The sequence below is a fragment of the Aethalodelphis obliquidens genome, unplaced genomic scaffold, assembly GCF_003676395.1.
Source record: "Aethalodelphis obliquidens isolate GAN/ISIS:26980383/991018 unplaced genomic scaffold, ASM367639v1 scaffold22, whole genome shotgun sequence".
In the NCBI taxonomy this organism is placed as follows: Eukaryota; Metazoa; Chordata; class Mammalia; order Artiodactyla; family Delphinidae; genus Aethalodelphis; species Aethalodelphis obliquidens.
The window spans coordinates 4,829,084-4,850,133 of record NW_020837966.1 but is presented as its reverse complement, the minus strand read 5'-3'; the positions used below and the strand labels follow the sequence as shown (position 1 = coordinate 4,850,133).

At 40.6% G+C, this 21,050-nt stretch overlaps 1 protein-coding gene across 1 annotated transcript in view; it reads left to right on the top strand.

The window, feature by feature from the left end:
• ERC2 (ELKS/RAB6-interacting/CAST family member 2) overlaps positions 1–21,050 on the top strand; it is a 759,104-nt gene that overhangs the window by 486,543 nt on the left and 251,511 nt on the right. The window lies entirely within an intron of this gene.

Genomic DNA, 21,050 nt, shown 5'->3' with positions numbered 1-21,050 from the left:
GAATATAGTTATCTCTGAATGGATGGCCTATCTCGGAAACCAACCGGCTGATGGAAAACACCAATTTTTCCTCATTAACCATCCCTGTTTTTGGCAAAAGAGCTCTCCCCATGTGTTCAATAAAGCATTCAAGCTAAAACAGGGCATTTTCTTTGAAGTTCCTTTATTTATTCCAGTGTGCCTTTAAACAGAGCAGTTCAAGTTCGAGTTGGCCAGAGTTCATGCTAAATTCTGCTTATTAATTAGTGTCTTTCTCTAGTTATATATTAGGTTTCCTCCTTGGAGATAGAAGAAGTTAGATAATTTCAATATGTACTCATAATTCATTTTTTAATTGACCAAAAGAGAAATAAATAATTATTCCAGAGTAGGAAATCCAAGGAAATGTCTTGCACAGGACATGGCCCAAGGTGCTTACTTAGTCAGTATTAGTTTCTTTTTTCTCTGTGTCCTGGAGGTGCCTTAATGGTGTCAGTGAAGCCCCTTTACATTGTTGCCTGATTTGGATAGCATGATAGTAGCATCAGGTCCTTTTTTCACTCCTGGGATCATCTTAAGATGGACTGGTAGTTTATTTGAATCCATGGCTTCCTCAATGTTTTTGACACCCAGGGTTTTGGTTGTTAATTCTCCCGTGAATCTTATGAGATGTTATATTAGAGCCTACAAACTGAGATAATAATAACTAAAATTTGCAGAATTTTGTTGCCTTGTCAGACATGTATTCTTATTTATTCCTCACCAATAATGCTGGCAATTTTATATAAGGTAATACTAGAGTCTCAGAAAAGTTATGAAGTGGCATCCTAGTAAGAGGTGGACATAGATCTGACTTCAGGTCTTCCTGCCTTCAAGAAACTAATGTAGAGGAACAATAACAGTAGTGGGTACCATTTATTGAATTTTCAGTGTGCTGTGTACTGTGCTATGTACTTTATAGCACCTATTAAATTCTTATGTCAACTGGGTTAGTTGGGAGTCTTATTTCCAAGTGACAGGAACACAACAACTTGAACTAAGCAAAAAAAAAAAAAAAAAAAAAAAAAAGTTGGGAGGAATCTGTTGGCTTAATATACTGAAAAGGCCAGGAGAGGAATTCAGGTCTGACTACATGCAGATATTCAAGCAATGGCATCAGGAATCTGTCTTCATTCTACTCACAGGCATGCTTTGCTCTTTGTTGCCTTGAGTCTCAGGAAGGCTGTCCACAGTGATGCCAACTATGGCCACCAGCAGCCAGCCTACATTCTATAAGTGCAGCCACCACAGGGGGAGGAGAAAGGATCTTTCTGAGTAATTCTAGCAAACATTCAAAGGCCGATAGAATAGATAAATTGGCCAGGCCAGGATCAAGTTATATGATTACCTGGAACCTAGGGGGAAAGGGTTAACCTCACCCAAATCTGCTGGGCTGAGATTGAGGACAGGTGATCTCCCACAAGAAAGAGAGGAGTTCTGTTCAGAACAGGTGCTAGGCAGATAAAATCACAGAGATCAACTATAACCATAATAAGGGGTATATTCACTACCATTTGATATATGAGAAGAAGAAGGCCATTAGAGGTTAAGTAACTTGCCCAAAATTATTTAGCTAGTAAGTGGCAAAGTCAGGACTGAAATCCAGATCTGACTGTCTTCAAATAGTGAGAGTTCTGGAGAATTAAGAGAGGAAGGTAAGAAAACTGTGGAGTGGCAGAGAGACTTCATGGGATAGATGGGATTGGAGGTGAATAAGTTTGACATGGAAGGAACAGAGCAGTAGAGAAGGCTCACCGGCCAGGAGAACTATCAGAGAAAGCACAGAGGCTGCAGAGAGCAAGGTACAGTCAGAGCACAAAACATAATAGACCAATTGGTCATGGTGGCAGTGAAGTTAAGTGTTGTTGTTACCTTTCTTAGCTGACTCTGGAGCTAGAGTGCCTGGGATTCAAGCTTTAAAATTTACTAGCTGAGTGTCCTTGAGCAGGTTACTTAACTTCCCTAAGCCTCAATTTCCTCATCTGTAAAATGAGAATAATAATTGAATCTACTCCAGAGTTATTGTGAGGATTAGAGTCAATGCATATAAAGAATTTAGAACTGTACTTGGCATAAGCTGTGGTCAAAATAAGTGTTAATGATGAACTGTTATTATAGTAACAAGGAAAAGATAAAAGAAACATGTTTTAGAATATTTATTACATGCATGGGTATTTATATAGTTCTACTCTGATATGCACTAAGCATCAAAGTTTTTGTTTTTTCTATACATAGTAATTTTTTCTTTTCTAAGGACACATCTAGTTATGGAAATTAATGTCTTGTTTTGGCCCATGAACTTTTGTATAGCAGTATTTTCATAAGGGGCCTTGATAACTACCTCATAGGCATATTCATAAAAGATAGCATGGTCTGGAATTGCTTAGTTGCATTCCTGACCACCCCAAATAAAGGATAGCATTTGAAATGCAATAAAAAGGAATCACGATTAATTTTGATGAAAATGTCTCTGGTTAAGGTTAATAGAGAGTGAAACTCCCACTTTCCTGGATTGTTAAGCAGATGTACTCAGATGCAGTAATTACTGCCTTCTGAAGACAGAACTTTCCTTTCTGGGGGCACGTGATTTTTCAGTATTGCTGTTGTTTTAAGTACTTCCTGTTTATAAGTTAGCCTATTAATCCCTTTAAGTATCAGTCAACTGGGATCTGGTTTGGTTGGTTGGTTGGTTGACTGGTTGGTAGATGTGGGATTGGCACTTACTAAATGTGATTGATTCTACACCAGCATTTTGTAATGGTTGGACACCCTGACTTCATGATTTCAACCAACCAAATAGGTATTACATCTAGAAAAATCTCAGGTAAAGTATTACTGCCTGCAATAATAATAGCTGTTCACTTAGGCTCCAAAGAGAGATCAAAGAGATTCATCCAGTTGGTATGAAAATTGGAGACAAATTTGAATGTAGATAGAGGGACCATGTTATTTATTGTCCAAACCAGGATGTAGGCAAAAACTGGGCCATTTCATTCAAACTTAGAAATATAGTAATGCTAAGAAACGTTTCACAAGCTCACCCATCTTTAGTTCCTAAGTTTATAGTTTTATGTCAGGAATTGCAAACTCAAATGCCTTTAGGGTCCAAGCTGTTCATATAAGTAAGAAACAGGTTTGCATGTAAGAAAATTTATGACGTCTGGTTCTTTCAGCTTGTATTTTTTTTTTTTTTTTTGGTAGAGATGTATCAGTTAGCAATTGCCATAATAATGCTGTGTAGCAAATCACCCCCAAACTCATTGACTTTAAAGCATTAGTAGTTATTCTCACAGATTTTTAGGTGGACAGAGTAGCTCAGTTGCTCCAGGGTGGCCTAGTGTGGGCACGTCTGCTTCTCACTCAGGTCTGTGGGTGGCCAGGGCAGCTCTGTTCCACATGTGTTTAGTCCGAGACTCAGGCTGGAGGGGCATCAGCAACCCAAGGGAAACTCTTCTGATGACAGTAGCAGAGGCACAAGACGGTGAGCAAAAACATGCTAGGCCTCATAAGGCCTAGTCTTTAACATTATGATTTTTCACCCCACTTCAAGACACATGTATAAGCTAATAGTCAAGGATTGGGGAAGGGTATTCTGTCCATGAAGAGAACATTGTAAAGAAGTAGATACAAGGAAGGGTGAAGAATTGAGACCAGTCACTCAATCTGTTAAAAGAGATAAGGTTTGGAGAAACATTTCTCTACTATAGGAAAAACAATAACATAAATATAGTGAAAAATTACAGCTGCAGTGGCCTTAGTTTATGAATGTAATTGAGAGTGAAGGAGACTGAGGGAACTCCAGAGCCCATGCCTCATCGAAAGGAGTTGGGACCACTAAGCTTTGGCTGGATGTTGCCACAAAGGTGGGCCTAGGGTTGAGGGACCTTCTGTCTGTCATAAAATGTGAATTTTTATGTGAAATCCGTGGAGTTGAGAAAATTGGTTCAATTTTTTAAAGCACTCTATGGGTCCAGTGAAGCACGTGCTCGTGAATTGACCATTGGTTTGCAGCCTCTGTTGCACAACCTCATGCTCTGATCCCACTGGTTTCACGTGGTATAAATAAAGAGACTAAGAGTGCACCCTAGCTAGATCAGCTTGACCCATCAAAGACAGACGGCAGTTCAGCGTGTTTGTGTGAGTTTTTTTTTTTGTCAGAAAATACCTTGAGTAGCTTGAGTTATCGTTCCCCAGAGGAATACCCACAATCTATAGGAATAGAGAGTGTTCTTAATTTAAGTTCTAAAAAAATTTTTTTTTGAGAATTGGCAAAGAGAGCAGGAAGGGAAAGATAAAGACCCATGGAGCTGAACTGTCCAGTGTTCCAATAGTGGCCCTTATTATTTTTAGCTCAGGACCTTGAGTAAGGCAGAGAATCTCTCTGACCCTCACTTTTTTCATCTGTAAGTGGGGATTACACTCTCTACGTCCATGGGTGGGTTAAATAAGATGAGGTTTATGAAAGAGCCTAGCATAGTACCTGATGTGTGTGGCATTCAGTTATTAGAGCTTTCTCCCAGAGAGACTGATAATGAGCTTTTAAACATAGAAGACAGTGACCATTGGGAGTATCACCCAACAAATACTTTGCAATTATTTTACACTGATGAGTAATACAGATATAGAGCACACACCAGTAAATGAAAGTTTCCGATAAAGCATTAAAAAACCATTTTGGGCAATAGGAGGAAAAATTAAAACATTTTTCAAGTTTGTGTTGAATTGTGTGTGAAAGTAAGATGTGAAAGATCATGATTTTCTTGTATAATTCTTTAGAACTGTTTCCCAGGACACAGATTATAGAGCATAATATTTATGACTGGCCTTGGGGCTTTGGGCTTCTGTGTGTCCCACTAGAGCCCACATGAACATTTTTCAACAAGGTGTTTTGCCGAAGATTCACCCTAAATCGTCATTACCAGAATGGGGTGCATTCCCCACCCGCCGACCTCTAGCTATTTCTTGCCGAGTAAATATGCCAATTTGAAGTCCCAGTGGACATCTTTGTAGATTTTGGCTGCATTTTTCCCTGTGCAGCTTTTATCGAGTTAATGAACTAACATTCTAAGAAATACATGCGCCAATATTTTATGCTTCTTTTCTGTTGTATGTCTGCAGAATTCTCTTCAATTTATTGCTTGAAAACTAAAGTCTGTTCTTGTATGCTTCCGTTTCCAAATTATAGGTTCCCAGGGAACTGTAAAGTTTCTTCTCTGCCAGTGGTTAAACGCAAGTGTGATCAGTTTAAAAAGCAAATGAATGTTCCCATTTGTTCTTGTCCTTTTAGTAAAGTTCTAAAAAATAAAAAAAAACCTAGAAAGACAATTTTATTTTTCAATTTGTGTAGCTCTGTGCATCCATATCTTTTTTCCAATGGGACTTCCTTTACTTTGCTCCTCCAATTAGAGTGGGAATCGGCTAACAGAGGGAGTGTAACAAACAACATAAACCTCAAAAATGCGTAGATTTCAGCAAAACATATAGTTCTTTATGAAGTTCCCAAGCTTTGCTAAGCTTTTTCTTCACAGAGGGACACGTATGTTTTAAGCAGCAGTTTTTAAGCCTCATATCTATACGTTCATCTCTCTAAGTCACTGAGTTAAGTTCAATTCCCTAAGCTTAAAATTGTTACTGTAACTGTGATCTATGTTCATGTGTTATGGTACACTTCTAACTACTGCCATTGGAAGAAACCTGACCAGCAGAGTTAAGAGATCCATCATTGTCAAAATATGATTATTTAGTTCCTAGTTTTCCATGGCTGTTCTGTTGGCATGGTGTAGAGTGATTTAGGAAGGCTCCATTTCAGCCGTCTTGTTCAACATATGGAAAGATGAGAAAAGTCATCCTAACATAGGTTTAAAAGAAAAATCCACACTTGTTCGAATTTTCATTAGAACTTAATATGATTTTTTTTAATACTCTGAGGTGTTTTATTTCTTTTGGCTTGTGATTTTCTACCTTGATGGGTAGAGATTGGGAAGTTCCATTAAATTATGGATAAATTCCATCGTGTTGTTGACATGTGGACTGAGCTCCATCCAACATTTCCAGATCTGTTCATGGTTTCAGACGATGAGAAATACTCAAGTATTTGCAGGTCTGCGGAGGACACAGAACATTGGCGAGGGGGACTGCCGGTTAGTACAGAAGTGCTTTCTTTTCTTGGGGATTTATTTTGACATTTGTTTTTCTTTCACACTATAATCCCCCACGAGCCAAAAAATGACTTTTGTTGTAGCAGGTCCCTGTAGGCATTCTCAGAAAATCTTATTTGACAATCAGTTTCTAGTAGCCTTGAGTTGAAGTCAGTTACTCTTTGTAGTAACTCATAGACTGTCAGGGGTGACAAGGCATCCTGTGCAATGTATTTGGGAGCTAACCATTTGTTACAAATGCTCCAAGAAGCCAAGTGAAATCATGTAAATAAAACTGTTGTATGTGGAGTTTTTCTTCTTTCCTCCCAATAAAGTATTACTTGTTTTTCCAGACGTGCAGTAACTTGCATATTTCTTCTGAGAAATGTCTTCTGCTTTTTCCTGAGGATTTGTGACCTAATCCTCCACTTCATATAGCCCCTCTGTACAAACACAATATATTTCTGTGGAAAAGAGAGGTTTACCCTTAATCAAGTGTTGCCTAATCTACCTACTAAATTACCCCCTGGAGACAGAGTGGAGTTCATTATTCTTTGCTGCAGGGTTTTCATGTTTCGCTCCATTTGTGCCTCTTCGGCAGTTCTCAGCAAAGTGGATGTTTGTCAAAGACAGAAGATCCTGCAGAATGAAATGTAACATATTTGTCAGATGAAATCACTGTTAAAATGGGAGTAGCGTCTTGAATGGTCTGGAATAACAAAGCTTGAGGGGATGGGGGCTGGAAAAAGAAATCTTGCTAGAATGATCTGATAATCTTATTCATTTAGGTGGAGGTTCCTTAGGAGGATGAGACTTTTTAAAATATTATCCCATTTTTGTGCCTTTGGTCCCAGAAATACAAATTGATAAGGGGAAGGCAACCTGCATCCTAGTATGATCTCCAGTGAGAATTAGACGCAGACATAGATGTGCCAAAGGAAGGGTGTGCTTCAGCTCTAGGGAGAGGGGGGCTTGCTTTGTAGAGTCTGCTTTTCCTCTGTTTAACTTTGACCTCTGGGTTTATTTTGAGGTGAGGTTTGGGCTGTAAACTGGAGACATCATTTTTATATGTTTATTAAAATCACTGCTGGTGATCAAGTTAGCCAGTAATAACAATAATGCAGCTCAGCTAGAGCCCTGTGTGCTTCTCAAAGTGCTTTCATGGGGTGATATTCCTTTCCCAGGTGAAAGTTTGTGAACCAGAAATCATGCTTTAAAAGATTTTTTTTTTTTTTCCAAAAGACAGCATTTTTTTTTTTTTAATTTATTTATTTATTTATTTTTGGCTGCATTGGGTCTTCGTTTCTGTGTGAGGGCTTTCTCCAGTTGCGGTGAGCGGGGGCCACTCTTCATCGCGGTGCGCGGGCCTCTCACTATCGCGGCCTCTCTTGTTGCGGAGCACAGGCTCCAGACGCACAGGCTCAGTAATTGTGGCTCACGGGCCCAGTTGCTCCGCGGCATGTGGGATCCTCCCAGACCAGGGCCCGAACCTGTGTCCCCTGCATTGGCAGGCAGACTCTCAACCACTGTGCCACCAGGGAAGCCCAAGAGAAGTAAGATTTTTAAGGTGTGTACTTGGGAGTATGTTTTTCTTCTATTCTGCTTGAATCCATTACCATGTGCAGTATAATTTTCAAAGTAGACACAATGAAGGCATTACTGAAGAACCTACACTTTGAAGGCAAGGGGACTGGAAGAAGAAAAAAGTTCGGATAGCACACCTTACTATTTTTTCAAAGGTAGAATTTACATAATAACTCGCGCACGTGGGATTCTGGGATTCGTTAATCCCTAGGGGCAATCGTGTTCAGCATACATCAAAAAAGCCAGTCCAGTTAAACCAACTCTTCCTGGCCAGGGTAATTATGGCAGGTTTACCCTGAGATATGGCTACCAGGGGTTAGTCATGGGAGCACCTACAGATCACAGTGCATGTCACCCTGGCATCAATAACCTCTTTCTGATAGATGTTGGTATTTCAGACCATCGCTGGCCAACGTGGAGACCTGGGCATGGTTAATTTAAAAAAATGTTAACTTTGACTTACGGCTTGTCCAAAGCATTGCTAAAGCTGTATATTCAAACACTCCAGATTATGGAAATGACAATCAATGACATGGGCAATGATTTAGATGGAAATCTTGCAAAAAGAAAATACAACTCTAAAATCTTGTTCCTATTCACTTAATAGTCTCTCCTGTAATACGTGTTTGGGAAGTTGGTGATCTGGATTTATGACATTTTTAATTTCTTCTCTGGTATTACACTCTCCCTCACTTCTTATTTATGTTGCCTGAAAAAACCCTGCAAGGTTAAGCCATCATAAGTTTTTCTTACTAGAAAGGACCATAGACTTTGTTTAATACAAGCCCCTTGTTTTGCTGATGAGGAAAGTAGGGCCCAGCAAAGGCAAACGACCTGCCCAAGATCCCAGAAGGAGTTATTGGCCAAAGGGAGACCAGATCCCAGGCCTTCTGCATTCTTGTCCAATGCTGTTTGTGCAGACCTCTGGTTCCATAAGATACATCTGCCTTTAGTAGGATTTGAACTATTAACCCAAAGGTCCAAAGATCAGTCCTGTGCTCCCTCAGTGCTGGATTTTAGATTGACTGTCTAAGACAACATAAAATTACCCCTCACAATAAACTGAGCTTTATGCATATTTTATAAACAAGATATTCTGTCTTCTCCTGTTCTCTCTTATGTTTTTAAAATAGAGTAAATAAAGAAGTGGCAAATTGGCAGTGAAGAAAATTGCTATGAGAACTGTCTATGAAGCTTAGGATACTTTAGATGATAAATAAAAATTGGTTTAAGTTTTTCTATCTTTGCCACTTTTTCTCATTCACAGAGTCTGGTCACCCATAAAGAGACTCAGGAAGTCTCTTATCATGGAAGGCAAGTATGGATTGCTTAGAGAATTCAGCAGTAATAACGGTAGTTGCTACTTTTTACTGAGCAATGAACTGGGCCAAGGATAATGTCTTTGGTTGAGTTCCTTGGGAAGTTTAGAATCTGAGATTAATATGCAGGGGGTTGGTTGGGAGTGCTCTCAGGAAGGGAGGGAAGCAGGATTGGGCACGGAAAGAAACTGAACTGTAATGTAGTTGCAGCAAAGGCCTCAGCAGTTCCTATCAGTTCCTCTGGAGTTGGGGTAGCCTTCTGGGTGGAGTTGAGCCCAGTTGAGATGAGAGGGCTGGGCCTTTGTAACCCCTCGTCAACAATCAATGGATGCACACAACCCCTGGGGAGGGCAAGGCAGCTCTCAGGGAGGGCATGTCCCTGGCAGCTGGGGAGCGAGTGCCTCAGTCCTGAAGAGGAATCTGGGCAGCGCACCACTGCATCTACAGCAAGTATCCAGTATGTATGTTGCACTCTCCCCTTTGACACCCACAACAGACAAACACATCTGATCTCAGGATTCTTGCCCACCCAGCTTTCATAATTTTCTCAATACAAGCAGCTGTTAAAAACCAAGCCTAGTTGGCCAAATTGCTCTGTATACACATTGACTTGTTTGAACTTCCACACAAACAAATCAGATTGCTACCATCTTTGAAGCCATTTTTACAGGTGAGAAGATTGAGACTTGGTGATGTTAAACAAGAGAAAGAGCTGGCATTTTTCCTCAGGTCTCAACTACAGTAACTATAGCAGCAGTGAAAATAATGGTCAGGCTACTCCAAAAACAGGTAGAAAAGTTAGATGACATAACCTTGGGTAAGGAGGCTTCACATGGATTTTATAGAGTACTGGTTAAACTTCTTTTAATTAATGGGATAGACTTAAATTCTTCTTAAAAGCATCTAAAGCTCTGCCTTCATGTTGCCTCAGTTCAGCAAGCAGTCCCACTGATGTTGTTTGAGGACTTTTGTGTGCCAGGTGCTGTGCTACCTGCTGGGCATTTAACAATCAGTATGATAACATTCTTTTACCCTTGAATATCTCAAGATCTTTTCTTCTGACTAAAGGTGTTTTTCCCAGGCATCTTATTTGCAGCAGCTTCTGTAAGTAAAGTAGAGAGTGTGTTCCTGGGCTGTTGCTTGTTCTGGGATGGAAGGTTTGAAAGAGGTAACAATGAGGATGTTTCTGTAGCTGCAGACTTGGTGAGCCACAGCAGAAGCTCCAGAAGGCCTTATGTAGCACGGCTCTGCAGTGGGGCTTCTAGTGTCTTGAGTGAGCGAGAGAAGAAAGTACCAAGGGAGTTGAGGATCTGGATTCTATTCTAGGCTCGGTCTATAATTAGCTCTGTGACTTTGAGCAAGGGATTTTTGTTCTCTCCGAGTCTGCTTTTTTGTCTACAAAACAAGAGGCGTATATTGGGATAAGGGCCCTTTCAACTCTGAAATCCTGGGGTCCTGGGACTAACTGAAGGATGCATACATGTGATGAATTAAAAGTGCCATCTGAGAGGGTAGTTCACGGTCCCACTGTCAATGCTGCTGCCCACATAGAGCGTTCATGTCAGTGGTAGGGATGTCTTCGAGTTGGGAATCCAGGAAAATGGGGGAAATTCGTCTCCTTCAGTACCAGCCCTGTAGTATAATACGTGGTTTTAAATATAATTTTTTCGAAGAACTCATTCTGTTTTCCATCTGAATTGCAAGGACTGCCATTTTTTGAAGACTTTTGTAGGGTGCACTAAGATATTGTTTTCTTTCTTTAGCGTAGTCGGTTATAATAATACATCCACCAATTGTTACTTTTTTGGTATAAGATAAAGATTAGCACTGTGACAGTCTGGACACAAGATAAACAATGCAGGAACTCCTCAGAATTGACCTACTTGGGTTACAGACTTATTTCTCAAGGGCAGGAGCTATGTGGCTTTTAAATGTAATTATTTGTGAAGTAGACTATTATTTTAATAAGCCACTATGTCAATAGAGGCTATTTCCCCCCCTCAACTGTGTGGGTCATACTGAGCTGTGGGAAAATAGAAAGAGAATAATTTGACAAAAACCTGGTTGATATTATCTAGGTTTACATTTCCCAAACACATTTATGAAAGTGAAGTTCTGTGAGATACTATTAGAAAAAAGTGTTCAGGGCTTCCCTGGTGGCGCAGTGGTTGAGAGTCCGCCTGCCGATGCAGGGGACGCGGGTTCGTGCCCCGTTCCGGGAAGATCCCACATGCCGCGGAGTGGCTGTGCCCGTGAGCCATGGCCGCTGAGCCTGCGCGTCTGGAGCCTGTAGCTCCGCAACGGAAGAAGCCACAACGGTGAGAGGCCCGCGTACCGCAATAAAAACAAAAAAAACAAAAAACAAAAAACAAACAAACAAAAAAAAAGTGTTCAGTTTGTCAAATGCCTTTGGAAAATAATAGGTACTATCTCCTTCACTTGCAGAGTCACCGTGCATATTAGCATATTAAAGACAGTGAGAAGTGCTGTGATCAAGAAAACTGTTTAATGTTCTTGAAAATTTCTCCAAATCATTTGACAAAAGAAATCCCCCCCACCCCCGCCCCTGAACATCTATTAACATTGCAAAGAATTAGTATTTTAGGAAACTTGGGTAAATGCTGATATAGGCAGTTTACAATGCTGATAGCTGAATTTTGCAGTCAGCTCTTTGATTGCAGGCTGAGGTTGAACAAACTCTATAATGATGCTTTATTAAGCATTATCTTATGTTTGCTGAATAAAAATTCACCTGGGCATCTTAAAATGGCTTTACACCTGCTACTTGATTAAAAAATAGTTCTGTTAGAAAGATTGGCCAAGAAAGTTCTACTTCTGATATAGTTTTAAAATATTGCACCTCATTAAAAACGTTGATGTGAAGCAAACTTGAAAAATGTTTATGACGGGCATAGGAGTATTTCCTTCTCTCACCCTGTGACTCTGGGATCTGCCCTGACTTCTGATTATAAGCTCACATTATGCTATGCCCCAAATCCAAATTTGATAAAGAATATTTTGGAGGAAGAGATGGAAATTATTCCAGCTTTAAAATATAAAATTGAAATTTTAAGGTATCTATTGTTAATTCTCACTTGGATGCAGTTTTGCCCTCTTCCTACTCAAGCAGTTCATTGGCGGTGTGCAATATAGTGCTTTAGGTTCCTGTCATGCTGTCAAAATCAATTATACGGGTTGAAAATGAAGCACAGAGCGTCCCTGTGTCATTAGTTGCAGGCTTGTTTCTGTTTTGGTTGTACATTTTTGGCTGTGAAAGGATCCTTATGAGAAACTAGAAAATGCAAATTTAAAAATGTTAACGGTTAAACAATATAACATTGAATGTATGTCTCCTGGATGCCTGAGTCTGATCGTAAATGGGCCTGTAATCTCTGAATGAACTGCACCTCTCTTAACCTGGCTTAATGATGGCTTTACCCTTTTACTCATCTTACAAAATTATTTACCCCCGTACCCTAAATGGGGAATTAAGGCCGTACGGGACTGTGGCTTCGTTCACCTGATTAAAGTTTCACCTCACAGGAATCACCACCATCCAATGTTTGAGACCAGGGTTGTAGTTAAAATTGCATCTTTAGGGACTGTGGTGTCTGGGTGATATATTACAAGAGGAGGGAGAACCCTCTTTTCAGTTTTAACAGATTCTATAATGTTTTTAATTCTTAAAGCTTTTTAACCATATAAAAATAAGGTCATTTCTCTATATTTTAAATGCTGATGAAATGAAAGTTTCATTCATTCCACAGCCATTTGTGTCAGGCTCTGTACTAACCTTTTGGGTTTCTGAGACTAGGTTCTTGCTTCTTCGTCACCCTATGTAATGGACAGATATAACCATGACGACATAATCATAATGTACGATGTACTAGGAGATGGGGGAATACAACCCAAAGAGATTTTTTTTGTAGTTTAGACTAGGCAACAGTGCAAGTACAGCAGATGAACATTCTAAGCAAAAGCAGCCTGAATTTGTTCAACTAAGGCAGCTCCTGCAGCTTTGTTGGGGTTTCCTGCAAATGTCCCCAGGATGAGGGCTGGGCCCCCTCCCTATTTCTGATGAGTACTTCCAACATTTATGAATCTGAAAATATTATCATATATACCCAAATATAAGCCACCCTGATTACAGAGCCACCTACTCTTTCTCAAAGAGATGTTTCATAAAAAAATTTTTCAAGTTTGAATATATAAACTTATAGGGGTATGGATAAAATCGTCAAGATGTCTACTTATGATGTTTATTTTGTTAATTTAGTTACATCCAAAATCACTTATTACTTTTTGCCACTCTTGTATTTAATAGCATACTCACTCACTCTCCACAAGCATCCTCTGAGAGTCAGTGACATCCCTGGAGGGACTTTTCCATCAGCAGATACAGTCTTCCCAGTCTAGTTGCCTTCACCTCTGAGTGGTTTGACCCTTTTATCTCTTTATCATGCAGATTGCTTTTTTTAAGATGTGTTGTTACCACGCTGGTTAAGGTCATGGACTTCTGGGTTGACTCCCGGTGTTGCCATTTGCTAGCTGTGTGATAGATGGCAGGTTAAGCTTCTGGATCTCAGGTGATGACAGTACCCACCTCCTAGTACTGTGGTCATTTAGAAAACAGCACACAGCACAGAGTAGGTGTTTGCTGGTGCCGTGACGATGCTGAGGAGGATGATGTCATATTGTTGTTCAACACTTAACGCTTTTGAGGGCTCTGCAGTGCCCTGTGCCATTGGCCCTGGCTTTCTCTGGGAACCCCTCTCCTCCCACTGGCTCCTTCTCTGACTACTCTAGCACACCAATCTCAAGCCTGCCCCGCTCTTAGGTCTTAGAACCTGCGGTTCCCTTGACTAGAACATTCTTCCTTCAGGTATGTGTGTGACTTACTTCTTTACTACTTACAGGTCTCTGCTCAAATATTATCTCCCCAGAGAGCCTTTCTCTGAATGCTCTTTCTAATTCATTGTTCTCGTCATTCTTTATGTCCCAGCCTTACTTTATGTTTCTTCATCATGCATATCACAGCCTAAATATAATAATGTACAGTTATTTGTGAACTTGTTTCCTAGTTGTCTTTCCTGTGACCACATGGGACTTGGTCCATCTCCCTCACTAGAATATAGGATTCTCTTATGTTTCCGGAACCATGTTGACCCATGGTAGGCATTCAATAAGCATTTTTGACTAACTGAATAAGTGAATTATTGTAAGTAAGCAGAATGGATGAAAAGATCCCGTGGCATTTCTGTGGATTGTGAGTGGCTGCCTGGCACAGAGTAGAGAAGGACTGGGCAGTTGCGTCCAGGAGGAAAGAGAAGAGTGCTAATGCTGGTCAGCAGCGGGTGCTGGGGGCTTGGGGGAGAGCAGGGGGTGGGTGTTCTGAATGAAATGCAGTGGCGACCTCTTTGGAAGTGAGGACCTGTGTCTTATTCAACTGGGTCGTTTCAGTGCCATTAAGTAGTAAGATCATCATAATGTATTAATTATTAATAAACGTGGGATGAATGAACGGCTGAATAATCAGATAGGCTAACCATAAATAGAGGGTGCACCATTTAGGTTTTGTCCTGAAGTTTGTTGGAATAGGATTTTCCTGCAAGAAGCATTCTTGTTGGCATTTGAACATGTGCATCTTTAGAGATCAGTCCTGGTTATTCTTCCTTTCTCATATAAGCTGCAGGGGGCATCATCTTCATTGGAAGCTGCTTGGAGTGGCTGTCAGTGCAGGGAAAGCAGCTTCATGAGGGGGGCAGTGGTAACATAATTCCCACCCTGCTCTCAGAGCGACTGCCTGTGTGGCAGGCGCCCTGTGTGCACACGTTTGGGAAACAGAGTCTGCAGACTGGAAACATCTGGAGAAAGGTGGAAAAATGAGTGGCAGATCCTTACAGCAGGTTTTTCTTCGTAGTTTAGTTCTCCAACAAAGCCATACTTTTGTGAGTGTTTAGGTTTTTGACCCATTAACCGTTGTATGAGCAAAGAATTTTCTCATTAGCAAAGAGTTTGTTCTTTGTTTAATTGACCAATGGGTAGAGTCACTGAGTCATTTACAACCGTGCAGTGGGCACCTGCTGTGTGCTGGGCACTGTGCAGGAAGCGCCGAGCCTGGGTAAGCACGGTAACTACATCACCACCACCATCTTAAACAGTCTAGTTTTTGACACTCTCATTTTCAAATGAATGTTTCCCTGCTCAGTCATCACCCAGTGGAACTTGTGTACATTTCTCAGCATGGCGGCTGTTACTCAAAAGCTTTCTGGAATTCCTCTGGCCACCTTAGGAGCCATACAAGAGACCGCTACTCTTTTGTAATCACAACTCATTCTTTTCTAAAACCAGAGTTTCGTCTTTTGATCCGTAGCCTTATTCCCCAGATTTGGTTCTAAAGGACTTTGTAAAGTTATGCTGCTGGTATGATACTTTGTCGCAAAAATGTGCCAGACTCTGGGGATGGTTCCAAAGGCAGGTTTCCCAAAATGTCTTAGAGAAAAAAGCCTGCCTCTCTGGAATAACTAACAGCCTCCAAGGCAACTACTTGGAATAAGGATGATGTGCATAGAAATGGGAACATTAGGGCATATTTTGTAACCTCGTCTTATTTCTTTCAGACCACATTATTCTGTTTTGAAATCATGCAAGCTGCTTTTTAGGCATCATATAAGTAATACACTGATTGGGTTTCCAACTTTTCAAATGACCGCTTCTGTACTATGAAAGGTTCAAAGTCATTTACAACCACACAGAAGCTTTGTTGCCAGAATTACGTTGACACCGAGGACGACATTGACTCCTTGGAGGCTTCGGTTATCGAGAAAATTCCCTGATTTCTTCCCAATTTTCTTTCTTTATCTAGATCTGGGTTTTGTTCCTTTCCCACGGGGAGGCTGCATATCATTGGTTGTCACTTTTCGTTCTTTAATCTAGGGATGCATAGGCCTGGAATCCATTCCCTCTTCTGACACTCTACAGCTGTGTGATGTTGAGGTTTTTTAATCTTACTCTGCCTCAGTGTTATCGTCTTTAAAATGGGGATAAGAAGACTAGCTACCTCACAGGTTTGTGTGAATCCATGACATCTCAACGTAAAGACATTACCACAATTGTTTGTGCTTGGGATGTGCTCAGGAATGGCAGACACGATTACTTTTGCCGTCATCATCATTATTGTAGTTAGCATTGAGCAAATATTGTGTCATTTCCTGATACGATTGGTGGAAGCCATTTGTTAATTTTAGGTTTTTTGTTAAACTCTCAATTCCTTGGGTTATACTGTTTTAAAGATTTGTATGTTCTGGTAGTTTAGCATTGATTAGGAGAAAAATCTAAGATTTATGTTTTTGTATACTTTTTCCCAGCATCGTAAATTTTAAAAACTTTTCTTAATGTTTGGCAGCGAGCCATACCCTCATTGTTCTAGCACACGTGCACATATGGTATATATGCATGTATAAAGATATAGACACACGTATGTATATCCATTCCCAGACTGTCTTATTTTCTTGCCTTGAAACATCATAGCCTCCTTAATTTTGCTTGCTGGTGTTAGATGACTATATTTTCCACCTCTAAATTAAAACCCCAAAGACTCTGACGCGTAGGCACCAAAGTGGTAGCCTTTAAAAAGCCACTGACTTCACACAGACAGATACTTGAGACAGAAAGCCCTTTCTTTCTTGTGCTCACTTGGTGTTTGGCTTCACTTGGTCCAGTGAAGTGAACCCTGGGTAGGCTGAGCTAAATATGGCCTTGCGTACCCACGCACAGGAGGCAGGGAAGGGGTTCCCGTAAATTGAGAGGCTGGACACCATCTCCAGGCTGGAGGCCACAGGAGCCAGGAGACTGAGGAGGAAATGGCACGGCTCCTGTGGCCAGGAGGTTTGCCTGCAGTGGGTTTGGGCCACAGAGCGCCCTCCAAAAAGACTTTGACGGCTACTTGGTTCATTTGATTGATGCTATAGAGCGTGGGAGGTAGGCAGGACCCCTGAAGAGTGTTTATAATGCCCTGCACATACAGGCTGCAGAGGCAGCCACAAACCAAGCTAAACATACATTTTAGCTATAAAATAAATTTTAGTAACGCTCTGTATACTCCCCCATTGGACTAAGTGCGTGTAGCTATGATTATTCTTTCTTCTCACATCTGAAGGATTTTGTTTGCCATCTTTATTGTTGCTTAAAGTTTGCAGTTAAAACTTGACCTAACGCAACCCATGTACGGCTGAGAAATTAAGACTCTTTTCCTTGGCTTTATCTTTGCATGGAGGGCAGGTTTTCTCCTTTCCAAGCCTGAAGGTTGGTGCTTGTAATCAGGCACCGTTATTTTCTTTTTATTTCATGGTAATTAACAAGAGCATTTTTTGCTGGCCAGCCCCACGTATTAATTGCTTGCTTTTTCATGGCTTCTTGTCGAAAGGAATGCATATCTCAAGACAGATTGTCTCATTCTAGCTGAGGATTTATTGAAAAGAATTCCAGGACGGCTCGGCCGTCAGGATGGTCTGTTACTTTCAGAAGATTTTACCATAATTGTGAGCAAGAAATGAGGAATTGGATAGTTGTTTTTCTGAGTGCTAAATGGGTTGGGAGTATGTTTTAAGGGGTACTAGCAGGGGGAAGAAGGCTAATTGTGGAATGAGGAGTGTATCACTTTTAAGCTAAAACCTGAAGGAGGAGCAGGTGTGCAGAGTTGGGGGAAGAGCATTGGAAGTAGAGGAAACCATTTGCAAAGGTCTCCAGGGGTGAGAATGGGCTTGACTTGTTAGAGGAATAACAATACACACACTGTAGAATTATTAAGATAAATAATATCTATCTTTTAGAGTTGTTGTAAAGATTAAATTTGATGAAGTACACTAAATACTCAGTCTCAGGCACACAATAACAATAGGTGTCATAAAAGTAGCATCTTTATTGCCTTCATCTGCTTTAAAGTCCTCTGTACATAGTAATTATTAAAAATGCTCTAACAGACATAAAAGGAAAGGGGTATTATATTTTTAGTGACTACTCAGGGCTTTTTTTCTTTAAGTTGTCCATCATTCAAAGTTTTCTTGGGTCTAGCTTTCCTTTGACATACTCTTTGTCTTTAAACTGTTCTGATTCATGAATGGGGACACAAGCAAGTGGAAGTTTGATGTGAAATATTTATTGCGGTGATGAGAATTTGCTGAAACATGGGAAGAGATTTGTACTTTTTTTTTGTTTATAGGAATCTAGTTGGTCATCATTCCTTAGCTAAGTTGTACAGTCAAAGAGGATGTGAGCTTTAAAAAAAAAAGAAAAAAAATATTGTTAAGTATAATGCAAATACATAAAACAGCAAAAAACACGTGTACAGCTAGTGAATTTATAAGGGAAACACCTTTGAATTTACCACTTGTGAAAGAACCTCAGACTTTCTAGTTATTCCAGAAGTCTTCCAAGATCACGCTCAAACCAACTTACTCCCTTCTTCCCCAAATAACCACTCTCTTGACTTCTGTGGTAATCACTGCCTTACTTTCCTTCATACATTTTCTTAGCCAGTTGTGTCTCCCTACATATTATATACTAGCTTTGTCCACTATTTTGTTTGTCTATTTGAAAGCAAGCTCTAAAAACTTCTACATTGGAGGACCTGGAATGAAATAAAAGTGGCCACGTAGGGAAGACCAAAAGTCAACAGGAAAAAAATAAATACGCAAAACTTGAACTCAACCAGGGTTAATAGCAAGAGGAAGACTCTGGGAGAAATTGAGGAGGGCGGGAAGGCACCTGGGATGGGCATGGCTGGCTCAGAGCCCCTTCCCAGGAGAATCCCTTCTGCAAAGTGAGGAAGACTCGCCTTGGAGGCTTGGAGACTGCACAGCAGGAGGCAGCCCCCAGCAGGGAGTTTTAGGGTGAGATGTCTATCTATACTAGGCTGGTGCTAGTCCTTTGAAAGAACCACAGCCTGAGGATCTTTCAGGACCTGAGGCTCAGGGGAGGGAGATCACCAATCAGTGCATAGAAGTAATGAGAGAAAGTTAAGAGTGGGAGTCTCCCTCTGTTGGCTGAGGAGGAAGGACACTGGATAAGGAAATGGGGGAGGAAACCAGAGGCTTGACTCTTCACTACAGGAACAAAGGGATGGAGGAACTCCCTGGGGTGGGTCATTCCCTATGGATCTTTAAGAAGAGAAGGGAATTGAATTGAGACAAGGCTTAGTTCTGAGAAGTTACTTTGAGATGTCTTACCTTTTTAACTTCTCTAGTATGTGCCATTTTAAAAAACCAAGTTCATCCTCTCTACAGCTTTTAACATAAAATTTGAAACAAACTTAAATGAGATTTTTGTTTCCTTTTAGAAGAACCAGGAAGCTCAGGGAAACAGTTTAGGAACATGGCCCTTCAGGGCCTGGTGAGAGAGAAACCAGCTGGGAAAGCCTCTGATGAGGCAAGTTCCCAAATGATCTGACAACAAAGAAAGGATGGGTAGGCATCCAACTTGGAACTGAGTTGTCCTCCATTCCCAGAGGGCATATCAAAGGATCTGGATCTTACTCTGATACTGCTAGTAACTAATTACAGAAAATAAATAAATTAATTAATTAAAGGGGGTTGGGAAGTTCCCTGAAAATATTTATTGAACTTCTTCGTGCTAGGTACTGCATTAAGCATTGGGTATACAGAAATCAACAAGATCACAAGATCCCCATCCTCATAGAACTGCCTTCCAGGCATGAAAATCGACATTAAACCGGAAATTAATGATAAGCTTGCTGAGTGCTGTGGGGGAGAGGTTTAGTGCTACGTGGGAGGGCTAACCATGGGCACCTAGCTGGAGGATCTGGCTGGAAAGGCCCCTGGTGATCTTGTTCAGCCTTTTCATTTTCAGTTGTAGAGATGGAAGGTGAGGGAGTAGAGGGGGATGCTTTATTCAGAGCTGTGTGCTTAGCTAGCGATAGAGCCAGGATTCAAACCTGAACCTCGCTTGTGTTCAACTGTTCCATAGTCAACGGAACACAAGTATGTTTCACTGTGAAACTGGAAGATCAGGAGTCTCTGTTTCTGAGAGTAACTTATTTCAGTCCCTATCAAATTACATAAAATCCTTGTGTGACCTCCAGCTTGTAGACCTTTTGCTCTTATAATTTTTATAAAATGTTCCATTAGGACAGCAGTTGGAATGTAGAAGCCAGAATCCTGGTGCTGGGTTTGAATTTAGCCACAGCCTATAGTCCTTGAATTACCCTCAGGGAACAGATTTTGCTAAGCCTCTGGACCTTTCCCTGCTCATTTTCATTTTTTCTACCCTACATGCCTTTTTGAATTTAGTTACTCAAGACTTGTGGTACTTGAAGTGTCCAGCAATTCCATGTCATGTCAATAATTTGACATCTGCTTAATGATGTGTATACTATTTAAGACAGCTTGAAAATATTTTAAAAGTTATAAGAATAACAGTAATTTATAAACCTAAACAGTAAATGGGTGCCCACACACTCAAATCTTTTTTCTAGGCAGGTAATTTGAAGTATACACTTACTAAAATTTCTTCCAATTGTTTAAAAAGGCTCTGTCTAATGAAATACTACAGGACGGAAAGTGTTCATCTGAGGCATGGTGTGGTCGTAAAACACCCAGACACACATGTGATATACACTTTACAGCTTTGTGTATTTTGCAGGCAAAACATTGAAACATGGTAGAAATACTACCATGTATAGTGAAACTGGCTTTAAGAGGAGCATTGCATAGCCGTTCATCTCTGCTGGCCTTTTATTTATACGTGTGTAATTATAATTTCCGGTACTTGTTACCAGGATATTTCCAAACTTGGTTTTGTCTTTACATCTTTCCTTCTTGGGAACTTTTTCCAGATTGCCTATTTTCTGGGAGAATGATTCTCTCTGTAGTTGGAAACATCACGTTAGGGTGTGGTGTGGTCTGGCCTTACAGGGATACAGCCTGGCCAGAAATCTGAGAGTCACCCTTAGTCCCTTCCTATCCCTCATGTCCCC